Genomic DNA, 27,651 nt, shown 5'->3' with positions numbered 1-27,651 from the left:
AAGTTTTATTTCTTATAACATCCCATGAAAATGAGATGGCATTCGAGTACAAGATTCAGATAAGAAAAAGAGAAAATACATTAAGCCAAATCTCGTCCATGAGATAGAACCCAGAGCGATTGATAGATCACATGAATCTACAGCTAAACTAATGCAACATTGAGCCGCATAATAAAATCGGAAGTGGTGTCGTAACTTGTTGTTACATGGAATTCAGTGTTGTAAACAAAAAACATTTGCTTTATATTAGTCCAACATCGAAGATCTGGAGATATAGAAATACATGACCGCTATAAGAATAGAAGATTATAGTGTTATTAATCAATGATTCTTCAGGCAGTAATGAGATATGATGAGTGGTCTGGTCTCACATTAAATATGCGAGTTGGGTGTCTGCTCCAAGCCTGGTTACGACAATTGGGCATTCTCGTTTGACCAATTTGATCTTGATAGCCCAAACCTAAAGGGGGTAAATCTAGTTATAAAATATTTTGTAACTTTTGAATTTAGTTTTATGTAATTTATTCCATGTGTTTATTTTCTTATTAAAAATTTTAAAAATTTATTGTAAATGTTAACTAATGCCAAATTTTTACATTACAATTTTACTTCTTTAATATATAAAATTTAATAAACACCAAAAATTGGATATTTAGATAACTAAACTATTTTTTAAATATTCACCACTTTGATCAGCTCGAATGCTTTGAATATTCATGTCCAATTGATTTTTTTCTTCATTTTAAATTTCTTGAACTTTTCAAAGGATTTAGATTTGGGTATCATTAAATACGGATAACTATATCTACTATAATCATCAATAAACATGATGAAGTACTAAATACCTCATATGCCTAATGTATTCAATGATTCACATACATCAATATATACAGACATGTTGGTCCACCCATATGTAAAACACCCTTATCTCTATCTTCAAAAGAGGAGCCATTAATTTAAAGATATTTGAAGATTAAATTTAATACATAACATAAGATTAAATGATATTTTAATTTCTATAAAATTTAAATTTATTTTAGTTTATTCTCCATAAGTTTTATTTCTTATAACATCCCATGAAAATGAGATGACTTTCGAGTACAAGATTCAGAAAAGCTAAAGATAAAATACATAAAGCAAATCTCGTCCATGAGATAGAACCCAAAGCGATTGATAGATAACTTGAATCTGTAGCTAAACTAATGCAACATTGAGCGCACACTAAAATTGAAAGTGGTGTCGTAACTTATTGCTACATGAAATTCAGTGTTGTAAACAAAACACATTTGCTTTATATTAGTCCCACATCGAAGATATGGAGATATAGAAATACATGACCTCTATAAGAATAATAGATTACAGTGTTATTAATCAATGATTCTTCAGTAATGATATATGATGAGTTGTCTAGTCTTGCATTAAATATGCGAGTTGTGTGTCTGCCCCAAGCCTGGTAACGACAATTGGGCACTCTCCTTTGACCAATTTAATCTCTATAGTTCAAACCTAAAGAGGTAATTCTATTTATAAAATGTTTTATTGGTTTTGAATTTAATTTTATCTAATTTACTCCATTTGTTTATTTTCTTATAAAATATTTTTTAAATTTATTGTAAATGTTTAAAAAATGCAAAACTTTTTACATGACAAATTTACTGTTTAATATAAAACAAAAATTAATAAGCACCAAAAATTAAATATTTAAAAAACTAAATTATTTTTTTTCATATTCACCCCCTTGATCTGCTCGAATGATTTAAATATTCATTTCCAATTGATTTTGTTCTTCATTTTTAATTTCTTGAACTTTTCAAAAGATTTAGATTTGTGTATCATTAAATACACAAAACCATATCTACTATAATTATAAATAAATATGATAAAGTCCTAAATACCTCTAATGCCTAATGTATGCCATGTGTTTATATTTCTATTAAATATTTTTAAAATTTATTATAAATGTTAAAAAAATGCCAAATTTTTACATGAATAATTTATTTGTTTAATATAAAAAAATTAATAAACACTAAAAATTGGATATTTAGAGAGTTAAACTATTTTTTAAATATTCACCACCTTGATCAGGTCGAATAATTTAAATATTCATGTCCAATTGATTTTTTTCTTCATTTTAAACTTCTTGAACTTTTCAAAGGATTTAGATTTGTGTATCATTGAATACGCATAACTATATCTATTATAATCATCAATAAATATGATGAAGTACTAAATACCTCTTATGCCTAATGTATTCAATGATTTACATACATCAATATTTACAGATATGTTGGTCCACACGTATGTAAAACACCCTTATCTCTATCTTCAAAAGAGGAGCCATTAATTTAAAGATATTTGAAGATTAAATTTAATACATAACATAAGATTAAATGAAATTTTAGTTTCTCTAAAATTTACATTTATTTAAGCTTATTATCCATAAGTTTTATTTCCTAAAACATCCCATGAAAATGAGATGACTTTCGACTACAAGATTCAGAAAAGAAAAAGATAAAATACATTAAGCCAAATCTCATCCATGAGATATAACCCCATGCGATTGATAGATCACTTGAATCTGCAGCTAAACTGATGCAAAATTGAGCCACACAATAAAATTGGAAGTTGTGTTGAAACATGTTATTACATGGAATTCAGTGTTGTAAACAAAAAACATTTGCATTATATCAGTCCCACATCGAAGATCTAGAGATGTAGAAATACATGACCGGTATAAGAATAGTAGATTATAGTGATATTAATCAATGGTTCTTCAAGCAGTAATGAGATATGATGAGTGGTCTTATCTCGCATTAAATTTGCGAGTTAGGTGTCTGCCCCAAGCCTGGTTACGACAATTGGGCACTCTCTTTGACCAATTTGATCTCTATAGTCCAAACCTAAAGGGGATAATTCTAATTATAAAATGGTTTGTTACTTTTGAATTTCATTTTATGTAATTTATTCCATGTGTTTATTTTCTTATTAAATATTTTTAAAATTTACTGTAAATGTTAAAAAAAAGTCAAACTTTTTACATCGAAAAATTTACTGTTTAATATTAAAAAAATTAATAAGCACCAAAAATTGGATATTTAGAAAACTAAATTAGTTTTTTAATAATCACCATGTTGATCTCCTCGAATGATATTAATATTCATGTCAAATTGATTGAACTTTTCAAAGGATTTAGATTTGTGTATCATTAAATACACATAACCATATCTACTATAATTATCAATAAATATGATGAAGTACTAAATACCTCTAATGCCTAATATATTCAATGATTCACATACATCAATATATACAGACATGATGGTCCACCCATATGTAAAACACCCTTATGTCTATCTTAAAAATGTGGAGCCATTAATTTAAAGATATTTGAAGATTGAATTTAATACATATATAAGATTAAATGATATTTTAGTTTCTATAAAATTTACATTTACTTAAGTTTATTATCCATAAGTTTTATTTCTTATAACATCCCATGAAAATGAGACGGCATTCGAGTACAAGATTCAGAAAAGAAAAAGATAAAATACATTAAGTCAAATCTCGTCCATGAGATAGAACCCAAAGCGATTGATAGATCACTTGAATCTTCAGCTAAACTAATGCAACATTGAGCCGCATAATAAAATTGGAAGTGGTGTTGTAACTTATTGCTACATGAAATTCAGTGTTGTAAACAAAAAACATTTGCTTTATATTAGTCCCACATCGAAGATATGGAGATATAGAAATACATGACCTCTATAAGAATAATAGATTACAGTGTTATTAATCAATGATTCTTCAGTAATGATATATGATGAGTTGTCTAGTCTTGCATTAAATATGCGAGTTACGTGTCTGCCCCAAGCCTGGTTACGACAATTGGGCATTCTCCTTTGACCAATCTGATCTCTATAGTTCAAACCTAAAGAGGTAATTCTAGTTATAAAATGTTTTATTGGTTTTGAATTTAATTTTATCTAATTTAGTCCATTTGTTTATTTTCTTATAAAATATTTTTTAAATTTATTGTAAATGTTTAAAAAATGCAAAACTTTTTACATGACAAATTTACTGTTTAATATAAAACAAAAATTAATAAGCACCAAAAATTAAATATTTAAAAGACTAAATTATCTTTTTTTCATATTCACCCCCTTGATCTGCTCGAATGATTTAAATATTCATGTCCAATTGATTTTGTTCTTCATTTTTAATTTCTTGAACTTTTCAAAAGATTTAGATTTGTGTATCATTAAATACACAGAACCATATCTACTATAATTATAAATAAATATGATAAAGTCCTAAATACCTCTAATGCCTAATGTATGCCATGTGTTTATTTTTCTATTAAATATTTTTAAAATTTATTATAAATGTTAAAAAAATGCCAAATTTTTACATGAATAATTTATTTGTTTCATATAAAAAAAATTAATAAACACAAAAATTGGATATTTAGAGAGTTAAACTATTTTTTAAATATTCACCACCTTGATCAGGTCGAATGATTTAAATATTCATGTCCAATTGATTTTTTTCTTCATTTTAAACTTCTTGAACTTTTCAAAGGATTTAGATTTGTGTATCATTGAATACGCATAACTATATCTATTATAATCATCAATAAATATGACGAAGTACTAAATACCTCTTATGCCTAATGTATTCAATGATTTACATACATCAATATTTACAGATATGTTGGTCCACACATATGTAAAACACCCTTATCTCTATCTTCAAAAGAGGAGCCATTAATTTAAAGATATTTGAAGATTAAATTTAATACATAACATAAGATTAAATGAAATTTTAGTTTCTCTAAAATTTACATTTATTTAAGCTTATTATCCATAAGTTTTATTTCCTAAAACATCCCATGAAAATGAGATGACTTTCGACTACAAGATTCAGAAAAGAAAAAGATAAAATACATTAAGCCAAATCTCATCCATGAGATATAACCCCATGCGATTGATAGATCACTTGAATCTGCAGCTAAACTGATGCAAATTGAGCCACACAATAAAATTGGAAGTTGTGTTGAAACATGTTATTACATGGAATTCAGTGTTGTAAACAAAAAACATTTGCATTATATCAGTCCCACATCGAAGATCTAGAGATGTAGAAATACATGACCGGTATAAGAATAGTAGATTATAGTGATATTAATCAATGGTTCTTCAAGCAGTAATGAGATATGATGAGTGGTCTTATCTCGCATTAAATTTGCGAGTTAGGTGTCTGCCCCAAGCCTGGTTACGACAATTGGGCACTCTCTTTGACCAATTTGATCTCTATAGTCCAAACCTAAAGGGGATAATTCTAATTATAAAATGGTTTGTTACTTTTGAATTTCATTTTAGGTAATTTATTCCATGTGTTTATTTTCTTATTAAATATTTTTAAAATTTACTGTAAATGTTAAAAAAAAGTCAAACTTTTTACATCGAAAAATTTACTGTTTAATATTAAAAAAATTAATAAGCACCAAAAATTGGATATTTAGAAAACTAAATTAGTTTTTTAATAATCACCATCTTGATCTCCTCGAATGATATTAATATTCATGTCAAATTGATTGAACTTTTCAAAGGATTTAGATTTGTGTATCATTAAATACACATAACCATATCTACTATAATTATCAATAAATATGATGAAGTACTAAATACCTCTAATGCCTAATATATTCAATGATTCACATACATCAATATATACAGACATGATGGTCCACCCATATGTAAAACACCCTTATGTCTATCTTAAAAATGTGGAGCCATTAATTTAAAGATATTTGAAGATTGAATTTAATACATATATAAGATTAAATGATATTTTAGTTTCTATAAAATTTACATTTACTTAAGTTTATTATCCATAAGTTTTATTTCTTATAACATCCCATGAAAATGAGACGGCATTCGAGTACAAGATTCAGAAAAGAAAAAGATAAAATACATTAAGTCAAATCTCGTCCATGAGATAGAACCCAAAGCGATTGATAGATCACTTGAATCTTCAGCTAAACTAATGCAACATTTAGCCGCATAATAAAATTGGAAGTGGTGTTGTAACTTATTGCTACATGAAATTCAGTGTTGTAAACAAAAAACATTTGCTTTATATTAGTCCCACATCGAAGATATGGAGATATAGAAATACATGACCTCTATAAGAATAATAGATTACAGTGTTATTAATCAATGATTCTTCAGTAATGATATATGATGAGTTGTCTAGTCTTGCATTAAATATGCGAGTTACGTGTCTGCCCCAAGCCTGGTTACGACAATTGGGCATTCTCCTTTGACCAATCTGATCTCTATAGTTCAAACCTAAAGAGGTAATTCTAGTTATAAAATGTTTTATTGGTTTTGAATTTAATTTTATCTAATTTACTCCATTTGTTTATTTTCTTATAAAATATTTTTTAAATTTATTGTAAATGTTTAAAAAATGCAAAACCTTTTACATGACAAATTTACTGTTTAATATAAAACAAAAATTAATAAGCACCAAAAATTAAATATTTAAAAGACTAAATTATTTTTTTTCATATTCACCCCCTTGATCTGCTCGAATGATTTAAATATTCATGTCCAATTGATTTTGTTCTTCATTTTTAATTTCTTGAACTTTTCAAAAGATTTAGATTTGTGTATCATTAAATACACAGAACCATATCTACTATAATTATAAATAAATATGATAAAGTCCTAAATACCTCTAATGCCTAATGTATGCCATGTGTTTATTTTTCTATTAAATATTTTTAAAATTTATTATAAATGTTAAAAAAATGCCAAATTTTTACATGAATAATTTATTTGTTTCATATAAAAAAAATTAATAAACACCAAAAATTGGATATTTAGAGAGTTAAACTATTTTTTAAATATTCACCACCTTGATCAGGTCGAATGATTTAAATATTCATGTCCAATTGATTTTTTTCTTCATTTTAAACTTCTTGAACGTTTCAAAGGATTTAGATTTGTGTATCATTGAATACGCATAACTATATCTATTATAATCATCAATAAATATGACGAAGTACTAAATACCTCTTATGCCTAATGTATTCAATGATTTACATACATCAATATTTACAGATATGTTGGTCCACACATATGTAAAACACCCTTATCTCTATCTTCAAAAGAGGAGCCATTAATTTAAAGATATTTGAAGATTAAATTTAATACATAACATAAGATTAAATGAAATTTTAGTTTCTCTAAAATTTACATTTATTTAAGCTTATTATCCATAAGTTTTATTTCCTAAAACATCCCATGAAAATGAGATGACTTTCGACTACAAGATTCAGAAAAGAAAAAGATAAAATACATTAAGCCAAATCTCATCCATGAGATATAACCCCATGCGATTGATAGATCACTTGAATCTGCAGCTAAACTGATGCAAAATTGAGCCACACAATAAAATTGGAAGTTGTGTTGAAACATGTTATTACATGGAATTCAGTGTTGTAAACAAAAAACATTTGCATTATATCAGTCCCACATCGAAGATCTAGAGATATAGAAATACATGACCGGTATGAGAATAGTAGATTATAGTGATATTAATCAATGATTCTTCAAGCAGTAATGAGATATGATGAGTGGTCTTATCTCACATTAAATTTGCGAGTTAGGTGTCTGCCCCAAGCCTGGTTACGACAATTGGGCACTCTCTTTGACCAATTTGATCTCTATAGTCCAAACCTAAAGGGGATAATTCTAATTATAAAATGTTTTGTTACTTTTGAATTTCTTTTTATGTAATTTATTCCATGTGTTTATTTTCTTATTAAATATTTTTAAAATTTACTGTAAATGTTAAAAAAAAGTCAAACTTTTTACATCGAAAAATTTACTGTTTAATATTAAAAAAATTAATAAGCACCAAAAATTGGATATTTAGAAAACTAAATTAGTTTTTTAATAATCACCATCTTGATCTCCTCGAATGATATTAATATTCATGTCCAATTGATTGAACTTTTCAAAGAATTTAGATTTGTGTATCATTAAATACACATAACCATATCTACTATAATTATCAATAAATATGATGAAGTACTAAATACCTCTAATGCCTAATATATTCAATGATTCACATACATCAATATATACAGACATGGTGGTCAACCCATATGTAAAACACCCTGATGTCTATCTTAAAAATGTGGAGCCATTAATTTAAAGATATTTGAAGATTGAATTTAATACATATATAAGATTAAATGATATTTTAGTTTCTATAAAATTTACATTTACTTAAGTTTAGTATCCATAAGTTTTATTTCTTATAACATCCCATGAAAATGAGACGACATTCGAGTACAAGATTCAGAAAAGAAAAAGATAAAATACATTAAGTCAAATCTCGTCCATGAGATAGAACCCAAAGCGATTGATAGATCACTTGAATCTTCAGCTAAACTAATGCAACATTGAGCCGCATAATAAAATTGGAAGTGGTGTTGTAACTTATTGCTACATGAAATTCAGTGTTGTAAACAAAAAACATTTGCTTTATATTAGTCCCACATCGAAGATATGGAGATATAGAAATACATGACTTCTATAAGAATAATAGATTACAGTGTTATTAATCAATGATTCTTCAGTAATGATATATGATGAGTTGTCTAGTGTTGCATTAAATATGCGAGTTACGTGTCTGCCCCAAGCCTGGTTACGACAATTGGGCATTCTCCTTTGACCAATCTGATCTCTATAGTTCAAACCTAAAGAGGTAATTCTAGTTATAAAATGTTTTATTGGTTTTGAATTTAATTTTATCTAATTTACTCCATTTGATTATTTTCTTATAAAATATTTTTTAAATTTATTGTAAATGTTTAAAAAATGCAAAACTTTTTACATGACAAATTTACTGTTTAATATAAAACAAAAATTAATAAGCACCAAAAATTAAATATTTAAAAAACTAATTTTTTTTTTCATATTCACCCCCTTGATCTGCTCGAATGATTTAAATATTCATGTCCAATTGATTTTGTTCTTCATTTTTAATTTCTTGAACTTTTCAAAAGATTTAGATTTGTGTATCATTAAATACACAGAACCATATCTACTATAATTATAAATAAATATGATAAAGTCCTAAATACCTCTAATGCCTAATGTATGCCATGTGTTTATTTTTCTATTAAATATTTTTAAAATTTATTATAAATGTTAAAAAAATGCCAAATTTTTACATGAATAATTTATTTGTTTAATATAATTTTTTTTTAATAAAATCCAAAATTTGGATATTTAGAGAGTTAAACTATTTTTTAAATATTCACCACCTTGAGCAGGTCGAATGATTTAAATATTCATGTCCAATTGATTTTTTTCTTCATTTTAAACTTCTTGAACTTTTCAAAGGATTTAGATTTGTGTATCATTGAATACGCATAACTATATCTATTATAATCATCAATAAATATGATGAAGTACTAAATACCTCTTATGCCTAATGTATTCAATGATTTACATACATCAATATTTACAGATATGTTGGTCCACACATATGTAAAACACCCTTATCTCTATCTTCAAAAGAGGAGCCATTAATTTAAAGATATTTGAAGATTAAATTTAATACATAACATAAGATTAAATGAAATTTTAGTTTCTCTAAAATTTACATTTATTTAAGCTTATTATCCATAAGTTTTATTTCTTAAAACATCCCATGAAAATGAGATGACTTTCGACTACAAGATTCAGAAAAGAAAAAGATAAAATACATTAAGCCAAATCTCATCCATGAGATATAACCCCATGCGATTGATAGATCACTTGAATCTGCAGCTAAATTGATGCAAAATTGAGCCACACAATAAAACTGGAAGTTGTGTTAAAACATGTTATTACATGGAATTCAGTGTTGTAAACAAAAAACATTTGCATTATATCAGTCCCACATCGAAGATCTAGAGATATAGAAATACATGACCGGTATAAGAATAGTAGATTATAGTGATATTAATCAATGATTCTTCAAGCAGTAATGAGATATGATGAGTGGTCTTATCTCGCATTAAATTTGCGAGTTAGGTGTCTGCCCCAAGCCTGGTTACGACAATTGGGCACTCTCTTTGACCAATTTGATCTCTATAGTCCAAACCTAAAGGGGATAATTCTAATTATAAAATGTTTTGTTATTTTTGAATTTTAATTTATGTAATTTATTCCATGTGTTTATTTTCTTATTAAATATTTTTAAAATTTATTGTAAATGTTAAAAAAAAGTCAAACTTTTTACATCAAAAAATTTACTGTTTAATATTAAAAAAATTAATAAGCACCAAAAATTGGATATTTAGAAAACTAAATTAGTTTTTTAATAATCACCATCTTGATCTCCTCGAATGATATTAATATTCATGTCCAATTGATTGAACTTTTCAAAGGATTTAGATTTGTGTATCATTAAATACACATAACCATATCTACTATAATTATCAATAAATATGATGAAGTACTAAATACCTCTAATGCCTAATATATTCAATGATTCACATACATCAATATATACAGACATGATGGTCCACCCATATGTAAAACACCCTTATGTCTATCTTAAAAATGTGGAGCCATTAATTTAAAGATATTTGAAGATTGAATTTAATACATATATAAGATTAAATGATATTTTAGTTTCTATAAAATTTACATTTACTTAAGTTTATTATCCATAAGTTTTATTTCTTATAACATCCCATGAAAATGAGACGGCATTCGAGTACAAGATTCAGAAAAGAAAAAGATAAAATACATTAAGTCAAATCTCGTCCATGAGATAGAACCCAAAGCGATTGATAGATCACTTGAATCTTCAGCTAAACTAATGCAACATTGAGCCGCATAATAAAATTGGAAGTTGTGTTGTAACTTATTGCTACAAGAAATTCAGTGTTGTAAACAAAAAACATTTGCTTTATATTAGTCCCACATCGAAGATATGGAGATATAGAAATACATGACCTCTATAAGAATAATAGATTACAGTGTTATTAATCAATGATTCTTCAGTAATGATATATGATGAGTTGTCTAGTCTTGCATTAAATATGTGAGTTACGTGTCTGCCCCAAGCCTGGTTACGACAATTGGGCACTCTCCTTTGACCAATCTGATCTCTATAGTTCAAACCTAAAGAGGTAATTCTAGTTATAAAATGTTTTATTGGTTTTGAATTTAATTTTATCTAATTTACTCCATTTGTTTATTTTCTTATAAAATATTTTTTAAATTTATTGTAAATGTTTAAAAAATGCAAAACTTTTTACATGACAAATTTACTGTTTAATATAAAACAAAAATTAATAAGCACCAAAAATTAAATATTTAAAAAACTAAATTATTTTTTTTCATATTCACCCCCTTGATCTGCTCGAATGATTTAAATATTCATGTCCAATTGATTTTGTTCTTCATTTTTAATTTCTTGAACTTTTCAAACGATTTAGATTTGTGTATCATTAAATACACAGAACCATATCTACTATAATTATAAATAAATATGATAAAGTCCTAAATACCTCTAATGCCTAATGTATGCCATGTGTTTATTTTTCTATTAAATATTTTTAAAATTTATTATAAATCTTAAAAAAATGCCAAATTTTTACATGAATAATTTATTTGTTTAATATAAAAAAAATTAATAAACACCAAAAATTGGATATTTAGAGAGTTAAACTATTTTTTAAATATTCACCACCTTGAGCAGGTCGAATGATTTAAATTTCATGTCCAATTGATTTTTTTCTTCATTTTAAACTTCTTGAACTTTTCAAAGGATTTAGATTTGTGTATCATTGAATACGCATAACTATATCTATTATAATCATCAATAAATATGATGAAGTACTAAATACCTCTTATGCCTAATGTATTCAATGATTTACATACATCAATATTTACAGATATGTTGGTCCACACATATGTAAAACACCCTTATCTCTATCTTCAAAAGAAGAGCCATTAATTTAAAGATATTTGAAGATTAAATTTAATACATAACATAAGATTAAATGAAATTTTAGTTTCTCTAAAATTTACATTTATTTAAGCTTATTATCCATAAGTTTTATTTCTTACAACATCCCATGAAAATGAGATGACTTTCGACTACAAGATTCAGAAAAGAAAAAGATAAAATACATTAAGCCAAATCTCATCCATGAGATATAACCCCATGCGATTGATAGATCACTTGAATCTGCAGCTAAACTGATGCAAAATTGAGCCACACAATAAAATTGGAAGTTGTGTTGAAACATGTTATTACATGGAATTCAGTGTTGTAAACAAAAAACATTTGCATTATATCAGTCCCACATCGAAGATCTAGAGATATAGAAATACATGACCGGTATAAGAATAGTAGATTATAGTGATATTAATCAATGATTCTTCAAGCAGTAATGAGATATGATGAGTGGTCTTATCTCGCATTAAATTTGCGAGTTAGGTGTCTGCCCCAAGCCTGGTTACGACAATTGGGCACTCTCTTTGACCAATTTGATCTCTATAGTCCAAACCTAAAGGGGATAATTCTAATTATAAAATGTTTTGTTATTTTTGAATTTGATTTTATGTAATTTATTCCATGTGTTTATTTTCTTATTAAGTATTTGTAAAATTTATTGTAAATGTTAAAAAAAAGTCAAACTTTTTACATCAAACAATTTACTGTTTAATATTAAAAAATTAATAAGCACCAAAATTGGATATTTAGAAAACTAAATTAGTTTTTTAATAATCACCATCTTGATCTCCTCGAATGATATTAATATTCATGTCCAATTGATTGAACTTTTCAAAGGATTTAGATTTGTGTATCATTAAATACACATAACATATCTACTATAATTATCAATAAATATGATGAAGTACTAAATACCTCTAATGCCTAATATATTCAATGATTCACATACATCAATATATACAGACATGATGGTCCACCCATATGTAAAACACCCTTATGTCTATCTTAAAAATGTGGAGCCATTAATTTAAAGATATTTGAAGATTGAATTTGATACATATATAAGATTAAATGATATTTTAGTTTCTATAAAATTTACATTTACTTAAGTTTATTATCCATAAGTTTTATTTCTTATAACATCCCATGAAATGAGACGGCATTCGAGTACAAGATTCAGAAAAGAAAAAGATAAAATACATTAAGTCAAATCTCGTCCATGAGATAGGACCCAAAGCGATTGATAGATCACATGAATCTTCAGCTAAACTAATGCAACCTTGAGCCACATAATAAAATTGGAAGTTGTGTTGTAACTTATTGCTACATGAAATTCAGTGTTGTAAACAAAAAACATTTGCTTTATATTAGTCCCACATCGAAGATATGGAGATATAGAAATACATGACCTCTATAAGAATAATAGATTACAGTGTTATTAATCAATGATTCTTCAGTAATGATATATGATGAGTTGTCTAGTCTTGCATTAAATATGCGAGTTACGTGTCTGCCCCAAGCCTGGTTACGACAATTGGGCACTCTCCTTTGACCAATCTGATCTCTATAGTTCAAACCTAAAGAGGTAATTCTAGTTATAAAATATTTTATTGGTTTTGAATTTAATTTTATCTAATTTACTCCATTTGTTTATTTTCTTATAAAATATTTTTTAAATTTATTGTAAATGTTTAAAAAATGCAAAACTTTTTACATGACAAATTTACTGTTTAATATAAAACAAAAATTAATAAGCACCAAAAATTAAATATTTAAAAAACTAAATTATTTTTTTTCATATTCACCCCCTTGATCTGCTCGAATGATTTAAATATTCATGTCCAATTGATTTTGTTCTTCATTTTTAATTTCTTGAACTTTTCAAAAGATTTAGATTTGTGTATCATTAAATACACAGAACCATATCTACTATAATTATAAATAAATATGATAAAGTCCTAAATACCTCTAATGCCTAATGTATGCCATGTGTTTATTTTTCTATTAAATATTTTAAAATTTATTATAAATCTTAAAAAAATGCCAAATTTTTACATGAATAATTTATTTGTTTAATATAAAAAAAATTAATAAACACCAAAATTGGATATTTAGAGAGTTAAACTATTTTTTAAATATTCACCACCTTGAGCAGGTCGAATGATTTAAATTTCATGTCCAATTGATTTTTTTCTTCATTTTAAACTTCTTGAACTTTTCAAAGGATTTAGATTTGTGTATCATTGAATACGCATAACTATATCTATTATAATCATCAATAAATATGATGAAGTACTAAATACCTCTTATGCCTAATGTATTCAATGATTTACATACATCAATATTTACAGATATGTTGGTCCACACATATGTAAAACACCCTTATCTCTATCTTCAAAAGAAGAGCCATTAATTTAAAGATATTTGAAGATTAATTTAATACATAACATAAGATTAAATGAAATTTTAGTTTCTCTAAAATTTACATTTATTTAAGCTTATTATCCATAAGTTTTATTTCTTACAACATCCCATGAAAATGAGATGACTTTCGACTACAAGATTCAGAAAAGAAAAAGATAAAATACATTAAGCCAAATCTCATCCATGAGATATAACCCCATGCGATTGATAGATCACTTGAATCTGCAGCTAAACTGATGCAAAATTGAGCCACACAATAAAATTGGAAGTTGTGTTGAAACATGTTATTACATGGAATTCAGTGTTGTAAACAAAAAACATTTGCATTATATCAGTCCCACATCGAAGATCTAGAGATATAGAAATACATGACCGGTATAAGAATAGTAGATTATAGTGATATTAATCAATGATTCTTCAAGCAGTAATGAGATATGATGAGTGGTCTTATCTCGCATTAAATTTGCGAGTTAGGTGTCTGCCCCAAGCCTGGTTACGACAATTGGGCACTCTCTTTGACCAATTTGATCTCTATAGTCCAAACCTAAAGGGGATAATTCTAATTATAAAATGTTTTGTTATTTTTGAATTTGATTTTATGTAATTTATTCCATGTGTTTATTTTCTTATTAAGTATTTGTAAAATTTATTGTAAATGTTAAAAAAAAGTCAAACTTTTTACATCAAACAATTTACTGTTTAATATTAAAAAAATTAATAAGCACCAAAAATTGGATATTTAGAAAACTAAATTAGTTTTTTAATAATCACCATCTTGATCTCCTCGAATGATATTAATATTCATGTCCAATTGATTGAACTTTTCAAAGGATTTAGATTTGTGTATCATTAAATACACATAACATATCTACTATAATTATCAATAAATATGATGAAGTACTAAATACCTCTAATGCCTAATATATTCAATGATTCACATACATCAATATATACAGACATGATGGTCCACCCATATGTAAAACACCCTTATGTCTATCTTAAAAATGTGGAGCCATTAATTTAAAGATATTTGAAGATTGAATTTGATACATATATAAGATTAAATGATATTTTAGTTTCTATAAAATTTACATTTACTTAAGTTTATTATCCATAAGTTTTATTTCTTATAACATCCCATGAAATGAGACGGCATTCGAGTACAAGATTCAGAAAAGAAAAAGATAAAATACATTAAGTCAAATCTCGTCCATGAGATAGGACCCAAAGCGATTGATAGATCACATGAATCTTCAGCTAAACTAATGCAACCTTGAGCCACATAATAAAATTGGAAGTTGTGTTGTAACTTATTGCTACATGAAATTCAGTGTTGTAAACAAAAAACATTTGCTTTATATTAGTCCCACATCGAAGATATGGAGATATAGAAATACATGACCTCTATAAGAATAATAGATTACAGTGTTATTAATCAATGATTCTTCAGTAATGATATATGATGAGTTGTCTAGTCTTGCATTAAATATGCGAGTTACGTGTCTGCCCCAAGCCTGGTTACGACAATTGGGCACTCTCCTTTGACCAATCTGATCTCTATAGTTCAAACCTAAAGAGGTAATTCTAGTTATAAAATATTTTATTGGTTTTGAATTTAATTTTATCTAATTTACTCCATTTGTTTATTTTCTTATAAAATATTTTTTAAATTTATTGTAAATGTTTAAAAAATGCAAAACTTTTTACATGACAAATTTACTGTTTAATATAAAACAAAAATAATAAGCACCAAAAATTAAATATTTAAAAAACTAAATTATTTTTTTTCATATTCACCCCTTGATCTGCTCGAATGATTTAAATATTCATGTCCAATTGATTGAACTTTTCAAAGGATTTAGATTTGTGTATCATTGAATACGCATAACTATATCTATTATAATCATCAATAAATATGATGAAGTACTAAATACCTCTTATGCCTAATGTATTCAATGATTTACATACATCAATATTTACAGATATGTTGGTCCACACATATGTAAAACACCCTTATCTCTATCTTCAAAAGAAGAGCCATTAATTTAAAGATATTTGAAGATTAAATTTAATACATAACATAAGATTAAATGAAATTTTAGTTTCTCTAAAATTTACATTTATTTAAGCTTATTATCCATAAGTTTTATTTCTCACAACATCCCATGAAAATGAGATGACTTTCGACTACAAGATTCAGAAAAGAAAAAGATAAAATACATTAAGCCAAATCTCATCCATGAGATATAACCCCATGCGATTGATAGATCACTTGAATCTGCAGCTAAACTGATGCAAAATTGAGCCACACAATAAAATTGGAAGTTGTGTTGAAACATGTTATTACATGGAATTCAGTGTTGTAAACAAAAAACATTTGCATTATATCAGTCCCACATCGAAGATCTAGAGATATAGAAATACATGACCGGTATAAGAATAGTAGATTATAGTGATATTAATCAATGATTCTTCAAGCAGTAATGAGATATGATGAGTGGTCTTATCTCGCATTAAATTTGCGAGTTAGGTGTCTGCCCCAAGCCTGGTTACGACAATTGGGCACTCTCTTTGACCAATTTGATCTCTATAGTCCAAACCTAAAGGGGATAATTCTAATTATAAAATGTTTTGTTATTTTTGAATTTGATTTTATGTAATTTATTCCATGTGTTTATTTTCTTATTAAGTATTTGTAAAATTTATTGTAAATGTTAAAAAAAAGTCAAACTTTTTACATCAAACAATTTACTGTTTAATATTAAAAAAATTAATAAGCACCAAAAATTGGATATTTAGAAAACTAAATTAGTTTTTTAATAATCACCATCTTGATCTCCTCGAATGATATTAATATTCATGTCCAATTGATTGAATACTTTTCAAAGGATTTAGATTTGTGTATCATTAAATACACATAACATATCTACTATAATTATCAATAAATATGATGAAGTACTAAATACCTCTAATGCCTAATATATTCAATGATTCACATACATCAATATATACAGACATGATGGTCCACCCATATGTAAAACACCCTTATGTCTATCTTAAAAATGTGGAGCCATTAATTTAAAGATATTTGAAGATTGAATTTGATACATATATAAGATTAAATGATATTTTAGTTTCTATAAAATTTACATTTACTTAAGTTTATTATCCATAAGTTTTATTTCTTATAACATCCCATGAAAATGAGACGGCATTCGAGTACAAGATTCAGAAAAGAAAAAGATAAAATACATTAAGTCAAATCTCGTCCATGAGATAGAACCCAAAGCGATTGATAGATCACATGAATCTTCAGCTAAACTAATGCAACCTTGAGCCACATAATAAAATTGGAAGTTGTGTTGTAACTTATTGCTACATGAAATTCAGTGTTGTAAACAAAAAACATTTGCTTTATATTAGTCCCACATCGAAGATATGGAGATATAGAAATACATGACCTCTATAAGAATAATAGATTACAGTGTTATTAATCAATGATTCTTCAGTAATGATATATGATGAGTTGTCTAGTCTTGCATTAAATATGCGAGTTAGGTGTCTGCCCCAAGCCTGGTTACGACAATTGGGCACTCTCTTTGACCAATTTGATCTCTATAGTCCAAACCTAAAGGGGATAATTCTAATTATAAAATGTTTTGTTATTTTTGAATTTGATTTTATGTAATTTATTCCATGTGTTTATTTTCTTATTAAATATTTTTAAAATTTATTGTAAATGTTAAAAAAAAGTCAAACTTTTTACATCAAAAAATTTACTGTTTAATATTAAAAAAATTAATAAGCACCAAAAATTGGATATTTAGAAAACTAAATTAGTTTTTTAATAATCACCATCTTGATCTCCTCGAATGATATTAATATTCATGTCCAATTGATTGAACTTTTCAAAGGATTTGGATTTGTGTATCATTAAATACACATAACATATCTACTATAATTATCAATAAATATGATGAAGTACTAAATACCTCTAATGCCTAATATATTCAATGATTCACATACATCAATATATACAGACATGATGGTCCACCCATATGTAAAACACCCTTATGTCTATCTTAAAACTGTGGAGCCATTAATTTAAAGATATTTGAAGATTGAATTTGATACATATATAAGATTAAATGATATTTTAGTTTCTATAAAATTTACATTTACTTAAGTTTATTATCCATAAGTTTTATTTCTTATAACATCCCATGAAAATGAGACGGCATTCGAGTACAAGATTCAGAAAAGAAAAAGATAAAATACATTAAGTCAAATCTCGTCCATGAGATAGAACCCAAAGCGATTGATAGATCACTTGAATCTTCAGCTAAACTAATGCAACATTGAGCCGCATAATAAATTGGAAGTGGTGTTGTAACTTATTGCTACATGAAATTCAGTGTTGTAAACAAAAAACATTTGCTTTATATTAGTCCCACATCGAAGATATGGAGATATAGAAATACATGACCTCTATAAGAATAATAGATTACAGTGTTATTAATCAATGATTCTTCAGTAATGATATATGATGAGTTGTCTAGTCTTGCATTAAATATGTGAGTTGCGTGTCTGCCCCAAGCCTGGTTACGACAATTGGGCACTCTCCTTTGACCAATTTGATCTCTATAGTTCAAACCTAAAGATGTAATTCTAGTTATAAAATGTTTTATTGGTTTTGAATTTAATTTTATCTAATTTACTCCATTTGTTTATTTTCTTATAAAATATTTTTTAAATTTATTGTAAATGTTTAAAAAATGCAAAACTTTTGACATGACAAATTTACTGTTTAATATAAAACAAAAATTAATAAGCACCAAAAATTAAATATTTAAAAATCTAAATTTTTTTTTTCATATTCACCCCCTTGATCTGCTCGAATGATTTAAATATTCATGTCCAATTGATTTTGTTCTTCATTTTTAATTTCTTGAACTTTTCAAAAGATTTAGATTTGTGTATCATTAAATACACAAAACCATATCTACTATATTTATAAATAAATATGAGAAAGTCCTAAATACCTCTAATGCCTAATGTATGCCATGTGTTTATTTTTCTATTAAATTTTTAAAATTGATTATAAATGTTAAAAAAATGCCAAATTTTTACATGAATAATTTATTTGTTTAATATAAAAAAAATTAATAAACACCAAAATTGGATATTTAGAGAGTTAAACTATTTTTTAAATATTCACCACCTTGATCAGGTCGAATGATTTAAATATTCATGTCCAATTGATTTTTTTCTTCATTTTAAACTTCTTGAACTTTTCAAAGGATTTAGATTTGTGTATCATTGAATACGCATAACTATATCTATTATAATCATCAACAATATGATGAAGTACTAAATACCTCTTATGCCTAATGTATTCAATGATTTACATACATCAATATTTACAGATATGTTGGTCCACACATATGAAAACACCCTTATCTCTATCTTCAAAAGAGGAGCCATTAATTTAAAGATATTTGAAGATTAAATTTAATACATAACATAAGATTAAATGAAATTTTAGTTTCTCTAAAATTTACATTTATTTAAGCTTATTATCCATAAGTTTTATTTCTTAAAACATCCCATGAAAATGAGATGACTTTCGACTACAAGATTCAGAAAGAAAAAGATAAAATACATTAAGCCAAATCTCATCCATGAGATATAACCCCATGCGATTGATAGATCACTTGAATCTGCAGCTAAACTGATGCAAAATTGAGCCACACAATAAAATTGGAAATTGTGCTGAAACGTTTTATTACATGGAATTCAGTGTTGTAAACAAAAACATTTGCATTATATCAGTCCCACATCGAAGATCTAGAGATATAGAAATACATGACCGGTATAAGAATAGTAGATTATAGTGATATTAATCAATGATTCTTGAAGCAGTAATGAGATATGATGAGTGGTCTAATCTCGCATTAAATTTGCGAGTTAGGTGTCTGCCCCAAGCCTGGTTACGACAATTGGGCACTCTCTTTGACCAATTTGATCTCTATTGTCCAAACCTAAAGGGGATAATTCTAATTATAAAATTTTTTCTTACTTTTGAATTTCATTTTATGTAATTTATTCCATGTGTTTATTTTCTTATTAAATATTTTTAAAATTTGTTGTAAATGTTAAAAAAAGTCAAACATTTTACATGGAAAAATTTACTGTTTAATATAAAAAAATTAATAAGCACCAAAAATTGGATATTTAGAAAACTAAATTAGTTTTTTAATAATCACCATCTTGATCTCCTCGAATGATATTAATATTCATGTCCAATTGATTGAACTTTTCAAAGGATTTAGATTTGTGTATCATTAAATACACATAACCATATCTACTATAATTATCAATAAATATGATGAAGTACTAAATACCTCTAATGCCTAATATATTCAATGATTCACCTACATCAATATATACAGACATGATGGTCCACCCATATGTAAAACACCCTTATGTCTATCTTAAAATGTGGAGCCATTAATTTAAAGATATTTGAAGATTGAATTTAATACATATATAAGATTAAATGATATTTTAGTTTCTATAAAATTTACATTTACTTAAGTTTATTATCCATAAGTTTTATTTCTTATAACATCCCATGAAAATGAGACGGCATTCGAGTACAAGATTCAGAAAAGAAAAAGATAAAATACATTAAGTCAAATCTCGTCCATGAGATAGAACCCAAAGCGATTGATAGATCACTTGAATCTTCAGCTAAACTAATGCAACATTGAGCCACATAATAAAATTGGAAGTTGTGTTGTAACTTATTGCTACATGAAATTCAGTGTTGTAAACAAAAAACATTTGCTTTATATTAGTCCCACATCGAAGATATGGAGATATAGAAATACATGACCTCTATAAGAATAATAGATTACAATGTTATTAATCAATGATTCTTCAGTAATGATATATGATGAGTTGTCTAGTCTTGCATTAAATATGCGAGTTATGTGTCTGCCCCAAGCCTGGTTACGACAATTGGGCACTCTCCTTTGACCAATCTGATCTCTATAGTTCAAACCTAAAGAGGTAATTCTAGTTATAAAATGTTTTATTGGTTTTGAATTTAATTTTATCTAATTTACTCCATTTGTTTATTTTCTTATAAAATATTTTTTAAATTTATTGTAAATGTTTAAAAAATGCAAAACTTTTTACATGACAAATTTACTGTTTAATATAAAACAAAAATAATAAGCACCAAAAATTAATATTTAAAAAACTAAATATTTTTTTTTCATATTCACCCCCTTGATCTGCTCGAATGATTTAAATATTCATGTCCAATTGATTTTGTTCTTCATTTTTAATTTCTTGAACTTTTCAAAAGATTTAGATTTGTGTATCATTAAATACACAGAACCATATCTACTATAATTATAAATAAATATGATAAAGTCCTAAATACCTCTAATGCCTAATGTATGCCATGTGTTTATTTTTCTATTAAATATTTTTAAAATTTATTATAAATGTTAAAAAAATGCCAAATTTTTACATGAATAATTTATTTGTTTAATATAAAAAAATTAAAAACACCAAAAATTGGATATTTAGAGAGTTAAACTATTTTTTAAATATTCACCACCTTGAGCAGGTCGAATGATTTAAATATTCATGTCCAACTGATTTTTTTCTTCATTTTAAACTTCTTGAACTTTTCAAAGGATTTAGATTTGTGTATCATTGAATACGCATAACTATATCTATAATAATCATCAATAAATATGATGAAGTACTAAATACCTCTTATGCCTAATGTATTCAATGATTTACATACATCAATATTTACAGATATGTTGGTCCACACATATGTAAAACACCCTTATCTCTATCTTCAAAAGAGGAGCCATTAATTTAAAGATATTTGAAGATTAAATTTAATACATAACATAAGATTAAATGAAATTTTAGTTTCTCTAAAATTTACATTTATTTAAGCTTATTATCCATAAGTTTTATTTCTTAAAACATCCCATGAAAATGAGATGACTTTCGACTACAAGATTCAGAAAAGAAAAGATAAAATACATTAAGCCAAATCTCATCCATGAGATATAACCCCATGCGATTGATAGATCACTTGAATCTGCAGCAAAACTGATGCAAAATTGAGCCACACAATAAATTGGAAATTGTGTTGAAATGTTTTATTACATGGAATTCAGTGTTGTAAACAAAAAACATTTGCATTATATCAGTCCCACATCGAAGATCTAGAGATATAGAAATACATGACCGGTATAAGAATAGTAGATTATAGTGATATTAATCAATGATTCTTCTAGCAGTAATGAGATATGATGAGTGGTCTAATCTCGCATTAAATTTGCGAGTTAGGTGTCTGCCCCAAGCCTGGTTACGACAATTGGGCACTCTCTTTGACCAATTTGATCTCTATAGTCCAAACCTAAAGGGGATAATTCTAATTATAAAATTTTTTGTTACTTTTGAATTTCATTTTATGTAATTTATTCCATTTGTTTATTTTCTTATTAAATATTTTTAAAATTTGTTTTAAATGTTAAGAAAAAGTCAAACTTTTTACATCAAAAAATTTACTGTTTAATATTAAAAAAATTAATAAGCACCAAAAATTGGATATTTAGATAACTAAATTAGTTTTTTAATAATCACCATCTTGATCTCCTCGAATGATATTAATATTCATGTCCAATTGATTGAACTTTTCAAAGGATTTAGATTTGTGTATCATTAAATACACATAACCATATCTACTATAATTATCAATAAATATGATGAAGTACTAAATACCTCTAATGCCTAATATATTCAATGATTCACATACATCAATATATACAGACATGATGGTCCACCCATATGTAAAACACCCTTATGTCTATCTTAAAAATGTGGAGCCATTAATTTAAAGATATTTGAAGATTGAATTTAATACATATATAAGATTAAATGATATTTTAGTTTCTATAAAATTTACATTTACTTAAGTTTATTATCCATAAGTTTTATTTCTTATAACATCCCATGAAAATGAGACGGCATTCGAGTACAAGATTCAGAAAAGAAAAAGATAAAATACATTAAGTCAAATCTCGTCCATGAGATAGAACCCAAAGCGATTGATAGATCACTGAATCTTCAGCTAAACTAATGCAACATTGAGCCGCATAATAAAATTGGAAGTTGTGTTGTAACTTATTGCTACATGAAATTCAGTGTTGTAAACAAAAAACATTTGCTTTATATTAGTCCCACATCGAAGATATGGAGATATAGAAATACATGACCTCTATAAGAATAATAGATTACAGTGTTATTAATCAATGATTCTTCAGTAATGATATATGATGAGTTGTCTAGTCTTGCATTAAATATGCGAGTTACGTGTCTGCCCCAAGCCTGGTTACGACAATTGGGCACTCTCCTTTGACCAATCTGATCTCTATAGTTCAAACCTAAAGAGGTAACTCTAGTTATAAAATGTTTTATTGGTTTTGAATTTAATTTTATCTAATTTACTCCATTTGTTTATTTTCTTATAAAATATTTTAAATTTATTGTAAATGTTTAAAAATGCAAAACTTTTTACAAGACAAATTTACTGTTTAATATAAAACAAAAATTATAAGCACCAAAATTAAATATTTAAAAACTAAATTATTTTTTTCATATTCACCCCCTTGATCTGCTCGAATGATTTAAATATTCATGTCCAATTGATTTTGTTCTTCATTTTTAATTTCTTGAACTTTTCAAAAGATTTAGATTTGTGTATCATTAAATACACAGAACCATATCTACTACAATTATAAATAAATATGATAAAGTCCTAAATACCTCTAATGCCTAATGTATGCCATGTGTTTATTTTTCTATTAAATATTTTTAAAATTTATTATAAATGTTAAAAAAATGCCAAATTTTTACATGAATAATTTATTTGTTTAATATAAAAAAAATTTAATAACACCAAAAATTGGATATTTAGAGAGTTAAACTATTTTTTAAATATTCACCACCTTGAGCAGGTCGAATGATTTAAATATTCATGTCCAACTGATTTTTTTCTTCATTTTAAACTTCTTGAACTTTTCAAAGGATTTAGATTTGTGTATCATTGAATACGCATAACTATATCTATTATAATCATCCATAAATATGATGAAGTACTAATACCTCATATGCCTAATGTATTCAATGATTTACATACATCAATATTTACAGATATGTTGGTCCACACATATGTAAAACACCTTATCTCTATCTTCAAAAGAGGAGCCATTAATTTAAAGATATTTGAGATTAAATTTAATACATAACATAAGATTAAATGAAATTTTAGTTTCTCTAAAATTTACATTATTTTAAGCTTATTATCCATAAGTTTTATTTCTTAAAACATCCCATGAAAATGAGATGACTTTCGACTACAAGATTCAGAAAAGAAAAAGATAAAATACATTAAGCCAAATCTCATCCATGAGATATAACCCCATGCGATTGATAGATCACTTGAATCTGCAGCAAAACTGATGCAAAATTGAGCCACACAATAAATTGGAAATTGTGTTGAAACGTTTTATTACATGGAATTCAGTGTTGTAAACAAAAAACATTTGCATTATATCAGTCCCACATCGAAGATCTAGATATAGAAATACATGACCGGTATAAGAATAGTAGATTATAGTGATATTAATCAATGATTCTTCAAGCAGTAATGAGATATGATGAGTGGTCTAATCTCGCATTAAATTTGCGAGTTAGGTGTCTGCCCCCAAGCCTGGTTACGACAATTGGGCACTCTCTTTGACCAATTTGATCTCTATAGTCCAAACCTAAAGGGAAATTCTAATTATAAAATTTTTTGTTACTTTTGAATTTCATTTTATGTAATTTATTCCATTTGTTTATTTTCTTATTAAATATTTTTAAAATTTGTTGTAAATGTTAAAAAAAAGTCAACTTTTTACATCAAAAAATTTACTGTTTAATATTAAAAAAATTAATAAGCACCAAAAATTGGATATTTAGATAACTAAATTAGTTTTTTAATAATCACCATCTTGATCTCCTCGAATGATATTAATATTCATGTCCAATTGATTGAACTTTTCAAAGGATTTAGATTTGTGTATCATTAAATACACATAACCATATCTACTATAATTATCAATAAATATGATGAAGTACTAAATACCTCTAATGCCTAATATATTCAATGATTCATATACATCAATATATACAGACATGTTGGTCCACCCCATATGTAAAACACCTTTATGTCTATCTTAAAAATGTGGAGCCATTAATTTAAAGATATTTGAAGATTGAATTTAATACATATATAAGATTAAATGATATTTTAGTTTCTATAAAATTTACATTTACTTAAGTTTATTATCCATAAGTTTTATTTCTTATAACATCCCATGAAAATGAGACGGCATTCGAGTACAAGATTCAGAAAAGAAAAAGATAAAATACATTAAGTCAAATCTCGTCCATGAGATAGAACCCAAAGCGATTGATAGATCACTTTAATCTTCAGCTAAACTAATGCAACATTGAGCCGCATAATAAATTGGAAGTGGTGTTGTAACTTATTGCTACATGAAATTCAGTGTTGTAAACAAAAAACATTTGCTTTATATTAGTCCCACATCGAAGATATGGAGATATAGAAATACATGACCTCTAAAAGAATAATAGATTTCAGTGTTAGTAAGAGCATGAGCTAAGGTTATGGAAGATGGGACAGAATGATTGAGATGAATGATTTTGGATACAAGTGAAATGTTATCTCTAGATGTGTATGGAATATTTTGTGTGACTCTACGAGATGTATGGACACTCATAGTTATGTTCTAGATTGCTTAAGTTCCTTAGAAGTGGTGTTTTGTTGATAATTTAAAGTTCCTTGACGGTGTTACTTTGTTATTGGCCGAGATTATGTGTCGGGAGAAATCTTGAGTGGATCAAAACCCTATGAGAGGATTTGATATGGAATATAGTAACCAGAACCAGACGTTGTCAAACTGGTTTGGTTTAGCTACATCGAACACATGATGAACTTAGATGTTCTACGTTTCATGGTTGTAGCAATGTAATCCTGGATACCTAGCTTCTGTAGAGTGTTGGTCTTATTCTGAACTTTAGTGAGTCATGAAGGAAGTTATTCTACTAATGGAAGTTGGTATGGTTTTAGTACCATTTTGGACGGTAGGCACTCTGGAGGATAATTGTGTTTCTATGTAGACTGTCATCTAACCAGCAGTGCCTAGGAATCCCGAGTGTTCCACTATTGGGATCAGAGTATCACAATGGAGGTGATGGATGAAAGAGCTCAATCAAGTCTATGGGGATCAGGGAGATAGTAACTCGTAAGAATGGAGTGTAAGCATTGGGATGTGGGACCAATGATTCGAGCCTCAATTGGGTTTGAGCCCCAACCATGGCGGACATGGGGGAAAGGTGGACACCTAAGTGGGTTAGAGTCCCATACGGTGAAAGATACTAAAGTGGGTTAGAGTCCCATACGAGTGATGGTTCTTAAAAGTGGGTTAGAGTCCCATAGGGGAACCTGATATCCACCGTGAAAGTCGAATCATACGGACATGCGTGAACCAAGCCTTGGCCTAGACGTAGGTCGGTTGGGGATCGATGTTGCGTGAATCTGAATAATGATCGTGGTTGAGTTTAGAGAACTCAGATGCATGTTGCCATACAATTGCGAGATAGTTTCCCCATCGCTCAAGTCTTCGTTCCCTTGTTGACTTGAGTTGGATATGAGTTGAATATTGATTAGAACCCTGTAGAGCCGAGTGGACCTATAGGATAGGAGAACTCACTGAGATTATTATCTCATCCCATTATTGTTGTTATTTTTCAGGTATTCTTTACAGGTTGGATCTAAGAGAAACTGTTATGGATGTTTCAAGGGTTGTTGTTCATTATAATCTTCCGCTGTGGAGTTGTGTGCAATGAAGATATTGTACATAGTTCTTAGATTTTTTATTGTTTAGGCATTATTGTATAACATGTTCCAGTGATGTCTTAGTTTGGACATGTATATATATTGATGCCATTAGGCACTTATGTTGTGACAGTACCAAGATTTAACACTTGTATGATATTATTCTAGATATATATTATACGGGTTGT

At 27.0% G+C, this 27,651-nt stretch overlaps 22 non-coding genes across 22 annotated transcripts; all 22 read left to right on the top strand.

Annotated features, from left to right (window-relative positions):
• Window positions 1-344: 344 nt before the first annotated feature.
• LOC127089864 (small nucleolar RNA Z279/snoR105/snoR108) lies at window positions 345-448 on the top strand. The gene has a single exon (XR_007791415.1). It is a non-coding gene; the product is annotated as a small nucleolar RNA Z279/snoR105/snoR108 (small nucleolar RNA).
• Window positions 449-1,390: 942 nt separating this feature from the next.
• On the top strand, window positions 1,391-1,494 carry LOC127089929 (small nucleolar RNA Z279/snoR105/snoR108). The gene has a single exon (XR_007791478.1). It is a non-coding gene; the product is annotated as a small nucleolar RNA Z279/snoR105/snoR108 (small nucleolar RNA).
• Window positions 1,495-2,785: 1,291 nt separating this feature from the next.
• On the top strand, window positions 2,786-2,888 carry LOC127089788 (small nucleolar RNA Z279/snoR105/snoR108). Its single transcript, XR_007791342.1, has one exon. It is a non-coding gene; the product is annotated as a small nucleolar RNA Z279/snoR105/snoR108 (small nucleolar RNA).
• A 924-nt stretch (window positions 2,889-3,812) lies between these two features.
• Window positions 3,813-3,916, top strand: LOC127089933 (small nucleolar RNA Z279/snoR105/snoR108). Its single transcript, XR_007791481.1, has one exon. It is a non-coding gene; the product is annotated as a small nucleolar RNA Z279/snoR105/snoR108 (small nucleolar RNA).
• Window positions 3,917-5,207: 1,291 nt separating this feature from the next.
• Window positions 5,208-5,310, top strand: LOC127089786 (small nucleolar RNA Z279/snoR105/snoR108). Its single transcript, XR_007791340.1, has one exon. It is a non-coding gene; the product is annotated as a small nucleolar RNA Z279/snoR105/snoR108 (small nucleolar RNA).
• A 924-nt stretch (window positions 5,311-6,234) lies between these two features.
• Window positions 6,235-6,338, top strand: LOC127089931 (small nucleolar RNA Z279/snoR105/snoR108). The gene has a single exon (XR_007791480.1). It is a non-coding gene; the product is annotated as a small nucleolar RNA Z279/snoR105/snoR108 (small nucleolar RNA).
• Window positions 6,339-7,630: 1,292 nt separating this feature from the next.
• Window positions 7,631-7,733, top strand: LOC127089840 (small nucleolar RNA Z279/snoR105/snoR108). The gene has a single exon (XR_007791392.1). It is a non-coding gene; the product is annotated as a small nucleolar RNA Z279/snoR105/snoR108 (small nucleolar RNA).
• A 924-nt stretch (window positions 7,734-8,657) lies between these two features.
• Window positions 8,658-8,761, top strand: LOC127089942 (small nucleolar RNA Z279/snoR105/snoR108). The gene has a single exon (XR_007791490.1). It is a non-coding gene; the product is annotated as a small nucleolar RNA Z279/snoR105/snoR108 (small nucleolar RNA).
• Window positions 8,762-10,052: 1,291 nt separating this feature from the next.
• LOC127089785 (small nucleolar RNA Z279/snoR105/snoR108) lies at window positions 10,053-10,155 on the top strand. Its single transcript, XR_007791339.1, has one exon. It is a non-coding gene; the product is annotated as a small nucleolar RNA Z279/snoR105/snoR108 (small nucleolar RNA).
• A 924-nt stretch (window positions 10,156-11,079) lies between these two features.
• Window positions 11,080-11,183, top strand: LOC127089935 (small nucleolar RNA Z279/snoR105/snoR108). The gene has a single exon (XR_007791483.1). It is a non-coding gene; the product is annotated as a small nucleolar RNA Z279/snoR105/snoR108 (small nucleolar RNA).
• A 1,291-nt stretch (window positions 11,184-12,474) lies between these two features.
• LOC127089784 (small nucleolar RNA Z279/snoR105/snoR108) lies at window positions 12,475-12,577 on the top strand. The gene has a single exon (XR_007791338.1). It is a non-coding gene; the product is annotated as a small nucleolar RNA Z279/snoR105/snoR108 (small nucleolar RNA).
• A 920-nt stretch (window positions 12,578-13,497) lies between these two features.
• Window positions 13,498-13,601, top strand: LOC127089922 (small nucleolar RNA Z279/snoR105/snoR108). The gene has a single exon (XR_007791471.1). It is a non-coding gene; the product is annotated as a small nucleolar RNA Z279/snoR105/snoR108 (small nucleolar RNA).
• Window positions 13,602-14,889: 1,288 nt separating this feature from the next.
• Window positions 14,890-14,992, top strand: LOC127089783 (small nucleolar RNA Z279/snoR105/snoR108). The gene has a single exon (XR_007791337.1). It is a non-coding gene; the product is annotated as a small nucleolar RNA Z279/snoR105/snoR108 (small nucleolar RNA).
• A 922-nt stretch (window positions 14,993-15,914) lies between these two features.
• Window positions 15,915-16,018, top strand: LOC127089920 (small nucleolar RNA Z279/snoR105/snoR108). The gene has a single exon (XR_007791469.1). It is a non-coding gene; the product is annotated as a small nucleolar RNA Z279/snoR105/snoR108 (small nucleolar RNA).
• Window positions 16,019-16,945: 927 nt separating this feature from the next.
• On the top strand, window positions 16,946-17,048 carry LOC127089782 (small nucleolar RNA Z279/snoR105/snoR108). Its single transcript, XR_007791336.1, has one exon. It is a non-coding gene; the product is annotated as a small nucleolar RNA Z279/snoR105/snoR108 (small nucleolar RNA).
• Window positions 17,049-17,973: 925 nt separating this feature from the next.
• On the top strand, window positions 17,974-18,076 carry LOC127089911 (small nucleolar RNA Z279/snoR105/snoR108). Its single transcript, XR_007791460.1, has one exon. It is a non-coding gene; the product is annotated as a small nucleolar RNA Z279/snoR105/snoR108 (small nucleolar RNA).
• Window positions 18,077-18,998: 922 nt separating this feature from the next.
• On the top strand, window positions 18,999-19,102 carry LOC127089923 (small nucleolar RNA Z279/snoR105/snoR108). Its single transcript, XR_007791472.1, has one exon. It is a non-coding gene; the product is annotated as a small nucleolar RNA Z279/snoR105/snoR108 (small nucleolar RNA).
• A 1,284-nt stretch (window positions 19,103-20,386) lies between these two features.
• On the top strand, window positions 20,387-20,489 carry LOC127089779 (small nucleolar RNA Z279/snoR105/snoR108). The gene has a single exon (XR_007791333.1). It is a non-coding gene; the product is annotated as a small nucleolar RNA Z279/snoR105/snoR108 (small nucleolar RNA).
• A 921-nt stretch (window positions 20,490-21,410) lies between these two features.
• Window positions 21,411-21,514, top strand: LOC127089910 (small nucleolar RNA Z279/snoR105/snoR108). Its single transcript, XR_007791459.1, has one exon. It is a non-coding gene; the product is annotated as a small nucleolar RNA Z279/snoR105/snoR108 (small nucleolar RNA).
• Window positions 21,515-22,800: 1,286 nt separating this feature from the next.
• On the top strand, window positions 22,801-22,903 carry LOC127089778 (small nucleolar RNA Z279/snoR105/snoR108). The gene has a single exon (XR_007791332.1). It is a non-coding gene; the product is annotated as a small nucleolar RNA Z279/snoR105/snoR108 (small nucleolar RNA).
• Window positions 22,904-23,826: 923 nt separating this feature from the next.
• On the top strand, window positions 23,827-23,930 carry LOC127089919 (small nucleolar RNA Z279/snoR105/snoR108). Its single transcript, XR_007791468.1, has one exon. It is a non-coding gene; the product is annotated as a small nucleolar RNA Z279/snoR105/snoR108 (small nucleolar RNA).
• A 1,279-nt stretch (window positions 23,931-25,209) lies between these two features.
• LOC127089809 (small nucleolar RNA Z279/snoR105/snoR108) lies at window positions 25,210-25,313 on the top strand. The gene has a single exon (XR_007791362.1). It is a non-coding gene; the product is annotated as a small nucleolar RNA Z279/snoR105/snoR108 (small nucleolar RNA).
• The last annotated feature ends 2,338 nt before the right edge of the window (window positions 25,314-27,651 follow it).

The sequence above is a fragment of the Lathyrus oleraceus genome, chromosome 5, assembly GCF_024323335.1.
Source record: "Lathyrus oleraceus cultivar Zhongwan6 chromosome 5, CAAS_Psat_ZW6_1.0, whole genome shotgun sequence".
Classification (NCBI taxonomy): Eukaryota; Viridiplantae; Streptophyta; class Magnoliopsida; order Fabales; family Fabaceae; genus Lathyrus; species Lathyrus oleraceus.
The sequence above is the reverse complement of the archived record's forward strand: the minus strand, read 5'-3'. Positions and strand labels throughout refer to the sequence as shown.